This window comes from Anthonomus grandis, chromosome 7 (assembly GCF_022605725.1).
Source record: "Anthonomus grandis grandis chromosome 7, icAntGran1.3, whole genome shotgun sequence".
NCBI classification, from domain to species: domain Eukaryota; kingdom Metazoa; phylum Arthropoda; class Insecta; order Coleoptera; family Curculionidae; genus Anthonomus; species Anthonomus grandis.
The window spans coordinates 13640889-13649375 of record NC_065552.1 but is presented as its reverse complement, the minus strand read 5'-3'; the positions used below and the strand labels follow the sequence as shown (position 1 = coordinate 13649375).

Sequence of the window (8487 nt, the reverse complement as noted above, 5' to 3'; positions counted from 1 at the left end):
TACGTTATCATATTGTCTTAAATGAATTAATTTGGTACCTTCATCCATTTGAGTAGATGGGTAACCATTGATTTTTTGTGCTAATAAACTTCTTAAAACTTGTAAACGTTTTCCAAATTGTAAAGAAGGTTCATTTTTATAAGGGGTTGCCATAAAAAGATCCTGTTCTAAACACTCTAAGTTTCTTTTGTCGCCAAAACAGTCAAATAAAGCGTTTTTAATTTGAAGCCATGTTACTAGTTCTAATCTACAACCTACTAGAATTTGAGCTCTTTCAATTAACTTCATGCGAATCGTACGTATCAAATAATTTTTTAATACTACGTCATTTTCATTTCCATAAGTTGCAAATAAGAAATCAGCGGCGGAAATAAAGCTATTTAAGGTATTTGGATTTCCGTTGTATGGTAGAATAGTGTCTACATACATTTTTAATAAAGTATAATTAACATTACTTGAAGCATTTGTTTCAGGCATTGTGAATTGATTTGATGTTTCAATACTTTCACTTATAGTTTCTTGATTTAATCTTAATGTTTGTGAAAATGTATTGATTAGACTGTCAATATCTTCAAAATTAGTATTCATAAAATATTATTTTGACTAGAAATGTTTTCTTTAACTATTATATCTTAAATCTAAAATTCAAATTAAAATCGTCAAAATTTAAATATGCTAAATAAAATGTGCAATTCAATATCGATTTGGAATATATCGTTTCCAATTTATAAAATCAATAAAAATAAAATAAAACTTAATACTAGACTATTAATTGCTCAATCGGAGAAATTAACAGAACTTTTCACCTGCTCAAACGGAGAAAATGAAAAGGGTTGATAGGAATTGGGCACTTACCGTTTGGTACTTTTCGGTCTTCTTCCTATCGGGTGAACACTCTGCTGCTTGCTTGCCAACCACAGCTGCCAGGAGTTCGTCTCGGTGCTGAAGAGTTGAAACTCACGTTCTGAAGCAATAATCGTCTCGATGACGTGAATTTTTATTGCCAAAACTGCCCCGATCCTACCGACTGCGCCAGTTAAATAAGTTTCCAACACGAGGGTGTTTTAAAAAACTTTTATTATGACAGGGTGTGACCGACTTACAAGACATACGAGCAAAGAGTTCTTTAACAATAGGTTACATGAGAATATATAAGCTTAAAGTGATTACAAAGCATAATAAATTGAATATAAAGCATAAGATAAATAATTAATTAATAAGCATATTTAAATATACAGGTCGTCAAAATTATACATATAACTTGAAATCTTTCATATGTTTTTATTTTACATATTTTCGTAGTTTTAAACTAAAAACATAAAAGACGATTTATTTTTCTGTCCTAATAAACAAAATATTTGGATTCCTTATGATGATTTAAAATTATCTGGGTAAAATTTTTCACATTGCATAAGAGGTAGTGAAGAATCATATGCTCTGCAAGTTCCGATACGTGTATTATAAAAATATACTTTAATCCTCTTATTTTCAATGATACCTATTTATATTTAAATATAATTGAACAAATCAAAATAGGTAAAACGATTACTTCAAAATAAAATTTAATAGAACTTGCAACTTCAAAAGATCGAATGCAAGATCAGTTTAAGTACCACTTTACTATACTTCTAATTGCTTAATTTATTTTACTTTTCAACGAAAAATCCTGGTTTTAAAATTACTAAATCTATTTATGATAAACTTAGAAAGCGAATAATAAATTGCAGCCACTAAAAAACCTGCCACATCTCGAGAAAATTGTCATATTTTTTATAATAGTAAAAACAATAGTAAAAGGAAAAAGCCTTTGAGATTGATAAATTATTATTTTTGGAATATTCCAATTTAGTTTGAATTTTTAATTTATAGTCTAGATATAAAAAAATACAGTAGGTTTGTAGGGTGTAAAGAATAAAAAAGCAATATTTTAACCGTAATATATATATTCTTTGTACCCATTCTGTATACTTAATCTTACGAGACTTTTTCATATAATAATTCATACATTTACAGTTAAGGCCAAAGTAAATCAAACAAGCGCATTAATTTCATAAACTCGTTACATCAATAAATAACGAAAAGTTTATCAAAACTTAGCTGGCTGTTATTAAAATACATGTGTATCCCGTTTTGTGCGGTCGATCGGCAAAACAAATTGCGAAAACACACGATAAACATAAATATAATGGACGATCCGTCTGTGTTTCCGCAAATCCCTTTTATGGCTCACTGTTTGAGAAAATACGGCCAAAAGACAATGTGTCTTAATACTTCGTTTTGTAAGTAATACAAGCGGATTTATGTATCTTTTTACTTCAGCTTGCGTCATCCTGGATGACATTATACGATATATTATATAGAACATTTATTTTAAAAAAATAACCTATATGGAAAAATACTAAGAACAAATAATACTGGCAAAAATAAAATGTATATACGGGAAACTGACCGGCAACGTCAGTAGAAATCCTTTTAAGGCTCCGCTACCTATCTTCTAGCCACACAGCTGAGGGGCAGCGGTGAGAGACGCGGTAGTAATAAATGTCTATTTTAGAATGGTTTATAAAATTTCAAGCACCCTCTTACGCCGGGATCCGATGTAATTTCGGGGTTGGCCTACATAAATTTGGTGCAGGTTATGCAAGTATAATTATATACCTGCATTACTACCTAATACTGCTATTATTATATAGAAAACGTCCAGGTCCGAAAAAAGGACAGATTGTAAGTATATATGTAATTACAATGTTTTTTGTTTTCATAATTATAATTTTTAATGTCCGTTAAATTACCATTGCTCTTTGGTAAGAAATAAAAAAAAGTACGATCCGCACCAAAGCACTATGTTGGCAGAATCATGACGTGCGCATTGTTCATTTAGAAAAGAACCAATAAAAAAAGCAGGAAATATATTTCCGGAATTTTATTTAATTAAAATATTAAACAATATACGGGGTGTTTTAATAGAGCGTTTATAGTTTTTCGCGAAATCAAAAATGTAATTTTCAGGTCCTTTTTATTGGCATAAATAACAAATATTGTACAATTTGTCAACTCTCAAAAAATCAAGGACACAATCAGATGCCTAAAAGGCATAAATGCTTTAAAACCTTTGAAGGTTCTTCAACGAGCATGGAAGGCGATATTTTAAAAGAAGGATTTCTCCATAGTTTAGAGCAACATGGATTAATCTACCATAAATTAATAGCTGACGGCAGCAATTCTCTGAAAAAAATTTTAGATGCTCATCCATATAAAAATATCATTGTGAAAAAAATTAAGTGCAGAAACCTTCTACGAAATGACGAAATGACTCCTGGAAAATTCGAGATTTAGGTAAAGACGTGAATGCTGGGCCATTAGTTCTTCGGAAACAAATAAGCGTAAGCACTTACTATTCGCAGAAAAATTATTTGAGGAAAAATACTTATGTTTCTGGTAAAGAAAAACATATTTGTAGATTTATAACGTTGTTTTTTTTGTAGAAAGAACAGCTAAGATTACGATATGCAGTTACAAAAGCTAGAACATAGAAAAAATGAGGGTGTTCCGATGTTAGAAAAAATAAAGTTGCTAAAACAAGACATAGACAATTCTATTAGCCACGTTTTTGGAGAACACAAACTTTGTGCAGAATTGGGATATTTCTGTCATGAGCAATATAAACCCAGTAGTAGCATATTATCAGACTTAAAAATGACAGGTAGGTTCTAAACGCCCAAAGTGTAAAGAATTACGGTTTATGACTGCCTTATAAATATTTATAATTTTTTGTTGTTTCAGACATATACGACAAATTATATAGCTTTTTCAGCTATCTTTCAAGAAATAGCGTAAGTTTAATACAAAATGTTGACAATAATGTATCGGAGCAATTTAACTCAATCATTGCAAAATTTATTGGCGGAAAACGCATTAATTATTGCCAACGAGGATCATATCAGGCTCGCTGTTTAGCTTCTGTAATTTCTCATAATACTAAAAAGCCTATATACACGATTAAAAAATTCCTTAATCATAAAAAAAGCCCGATTGGCTTAGTTAAAAACAGGGAATTAAAGAAAAAATATATTAAACGGAAAAGATTACTCCAAACCAAAGAGAAGTCTGGACTGAGGAGTTGCAAAAAGAAAAGATTTTCTAGCTAGTATTAAAAAAAATGCAGAAGAAATCAAATTAATTGAAGAGCTCACAAAGGAACAGAGCCAATCTGATTTGTGGCACTTAGAGCGAAGAAAGCGTCTTACCGCATCAAATTACTACGCAATTTGCTCTAAATTTAGTGCCATAAGCAACGGCGATACAAAAAAGCTCGTGGAACAACTTCTGTACCCAAAAACAATTCATTCTGCTAGCATTGAGTGGGGCAAACAAAATGAAAAACGGGAATCAATGTTTTAGAAACATTAATTGATGAGAAGATATTACCATGTGGCTTATTTGTAAGCGAAAATATTTCATTCTTGGCAGCGACTCCCGATGGCCTTATTGGGAAGAAGGGGATTGCTGAAATCAAATGCCCCTTTAGTGCTAAAAATCTCACCCCTGAAGATGCGATAATGCAAAGAAAAATATCATTTTGGAAGAAAAACGGAGAAATTAATAAAAACCACAAATGGTTTTACCAAATACAAGGCCAATTGTTGGCAACTGGGAGATCCTACTGCTGCTTTGCAGTTTGGATGCCTATGAGCATTAAGAAGGAAATTATTTTAAAAAACGATGTATTCTGCGAAAACATGAAAAAGAAATTAACTATATTCTATTCGATATGTTATTTACCTGAGCTTGTAGATCCTCGTAAAAATAGAAATATGCATATTAGAAGTTTTTTTTATATGTATATTTTGTAATAAATGTCTTGTTTTGTTTGATTTATATGTTATTAGTCTTTATTTTTATTATCATCGCATTTTACAATTATACCAAATCGAAAAAATTTACCATAAAAACTCTTATTCAAAGTATCTATCTGAATTGGATATTTAAATAAGAAGAAAGTATAGCAATGGAGTCAAGCAAGTAGGTAGGTAAGTATGAAAAAAAAAATTGTGAACAGTCAAAGATAACATTGTATGCCTATATAAACTTCTGGTTTTTATTTTTTTACCTAGATTAAAAGTCAAATATTTTAAAAAAGCATGATGTGGGTATTAATTTTGTAAGAATATAGATATCAAGAACACGCAAGAATGTTGTTCTTCAAATATTAATTTCTACCAAAATAAGTAGAAAAGTATTGTTAGTGGTATCATTTAAAGCAATTTTCGAACCATTGTCACAAAAAAAGAAACAAAAAATAAAAAATGTACAAGGGCGAACCACCTAATTGCGATACACAGTAGATCGACACAAACTATTAAATAGTGATTTTAACAAAAAAGCAAGTTCCCTTTCTCAATAAAATATAATAAAGTATCACATACAGGGTGACAATTTAAAAACTGGAAATAGCCATATATTAGGAACGAAAAACTGGAATAAAAAAACGCCCAAAAGAGTTTCTATAAAACGAAAGAGGCACAAAACAAGCATATTATCCAACGATTATATTATTATTATATAATAATTATTATGAATATTTCCTTGATGTTCTTATCCTAGAAACCATGTCACTGATAAACAAAAACATAAGATAGTATGAAGTGAGAATTGCTTTATCAAGTCTCTTTTAACTACTAAAATTACTAAAGTCTATTTTAAAATATTTAGACTAAGTAATATTAAATTATAATTGTTTTGAGTTGGTTTTTAAAATAAATTTTGGAAAGTATGAAGGTAAAATGTCAAAAAAATATACGTCCAATTTAATAAACACATCAAATAGTCCGGGGAAACAAAGTCATTAAAAAACCTTTCATAAATGACCGATGAAATGTAGAAATCAATTAAATTCCTGACAGAAGCAATTGTGCTTTTTTAGTTTTGCCGGTATTCTCATTTGATGCTGTTAGTAACAGTTGCATTTACATATCAGAAATCTTATGCCATTTCATATTTGTATTTGCCTGTATTGTATTAATATATTTATTTTTGAGATTTAAAATACTTAGGTTTAATATTATTGTTATCTTTTGATTTTTTATCCATATTTAAACTGCTTGCGTAGATCAAGACAGCATTTTATAACTCTCTTAAATTATGTATTTTAACAGGTATTTGGCTATTTTAGCGCTTTTTGCGTATATTACTTCCGCATCCCAGGAAAATGTAAGGTAAATTAAAAAGCAATGCTGTGCTTTCAACCCTTTAAAATGACGACTTATGATGAATTTTAAGATAAAACTAGCTAATTTTTTTTCTAACTTTTTGAAACAATAAATTAATTTAATTGTCTATATATAATAAAAGTATACATTAATTTTAAATTTTACAATTATTTCGAATATAATAATTAAAGAGTTACTTGCAAGCCCACTGCAAAAAACTCTAGTTTTCTAGTTAACTATTCTTTCTTTAGCAGCCTTCAGTTAGATTGGAAATCTTTATAAGGTCCCTGCCAATTTGAAGATGCTATAACTAGATATACTATAGCATCTCTTTAATTGAATACATTCGTATTAAATATAAAACTTTAGTAAAAAGATAATAAGAACCAATATCTAAGACTAGATAATTCTTATGTATATTTATTAACTTAAAGGAGAGGGACAATATTTTACTTCAAGTAAATTCGGGTCAAAAATCTCCTATAAACATGGGTTCGAAAATGTTTCCTTCCCAAGATATGATTTTTTTAATTCAATAATATTACTGCACCGAAAACTACAACGCTATAGTAATATTATTATTAGAATAACATTCTATCACCACCAAGTAGACCAAGTGCCATAGATACTTCTTTTTCTTTATTTGTTGTTTATTGTATTACAGTAGTTGTACCAGTAAAACAATCAAGTAATAGTTATTGTTATGTTTGTTCTTATAAATGAAGAATAAGAAAACATACTGCTTACATCCGGATATTGTAACGGAAGTGGTAAAGCAGCAGTGGTCGAATACCGCCGTCGGCATCCAATTCGAAGAATACCTGAGAGATGAGTATTTGGAAAAATGTTTAATCAACTGAGAACAACAGGATGTATGGAGAAACAAATGTTTCTTTCATGCTTGCATCAGAGGCAGCCTAAGATGTAATACTGGATAGTGTTGAACGGTCAGCTAGAAATTAGAAGGTACACCTGGATAAGACAATTCAGAACTATGTAAGTAATTTTTGGCTAGTAAACCTAAAACACCATTCCGCTGCTAAGTCGATTAAAGTAAGGAGCACCTTAAACGCTAATCATCCGACGAGCCATGAAAACTACTAGTCAGATTTATGAGGCATAAGCTGGCTGGGTGCTACCATGCCACACGTATAACAATAAACCGACTGTCCTGGAGAGAGCTTGGTAATACCGAGAAAAATATGCGACCGTCAATGTGAGGGTGAATAGTAAGTAAGTCATATCATCATAAAGCCGAACATCATAGCTCGAAGCTGAATTTCACCACCACCAAATTTAATCCTTAAGCCAGTCAATTTTCTACTTTTTCCTTTGGATCAGATTATTAAATTGAGTCTTATTTAAGAAAATCTACTTTTCTTATTTTTAGATAATGATCTGGGTAGTAATTTGGTGCAGAATCAACATTGAGAATAATGACATTAGATATAACTCTGATAAAACAGGCACTTAAAAGAATTCAGATAGCTAAACAAGGTAAAGTTTTTTCAATGTTTTAAAAAATGAGAACACATAAAGAGAAATTGAAACATCCCAGATTTTTTGGACATCTCTAGTTCTATAAGTAAAGAAGCAGAAGAGATCTACTAGATTAATTTTTTTAGGAAAATATTAATAAAAATTTGTAATTTAGTATATTGTTATAATCAGACTTATATGTCGCTTATTCGAACGAGTAAATGCCGGAAAAATTTGTGTGAAGCTAGTGTCCGGCCCATATTCAACAACAAAAATCGAGAACGCAGCATATGTCGTTTGCCAGCAACTTATTTATAGTTCGCGTCCATTGTTGTTAGACAGTTTTCGAAGATGCATATGTCTTTACGCTAAACATAGACATAAACGTTATCTTAGCTGCTGTTTGACAACTCCCCCAAAAGTGTTTTTGAATAACGATAGCAAAAAGCTTTATTTTGAAGAAATTCGTTTTCATTGTTTTCTTTGTGATTATTACTCTTTAAATTTTCTAACCTCATTTTTATTTAATATTAAACTAATTATAGCTAAACTAATAATTATACTATAACTACCGTAAAGCGGGGCTACTTTGTGACAATTTTTTAGGTTTTTTGATGATAAATCATGTAAACTTGCAAATAATATTATTTTAGATATACCAACTTATCGTTTCATATTTGTTCTTTCTTGATTCAAATCGATAACTCGACATGTGAAGTAGAATTTGAGAAAAAAACAAAATAAAGTGTCACAAAGTCATCCCATGGGTCGGGGTTACTTTGTGACAGGGATCATTTTG

General features: G+C 30.2%; 1 long non-coding RNA gene across 1 annotated transcript; it reads left to right on the top strand.

Moving 5' to 3' along the window:
- The first annotated feature begins 2682 nt into the window (after positions 1-2682).
- LOC126738635 (uncharacterized) lies at positions 2683-4728 on the top strand. Its single transcript, XR_007661402.1, has 3 exons — positions 2683-3383; positions 3486-3703; positions 3784-4728. It is a non-coding gene; the product is annotated as an uncharacterized LOC126738635 (long non-coding RNA).
- The last annotated feature ends 3759 nt before the right edge of the window (positions 4729-8487 follow it).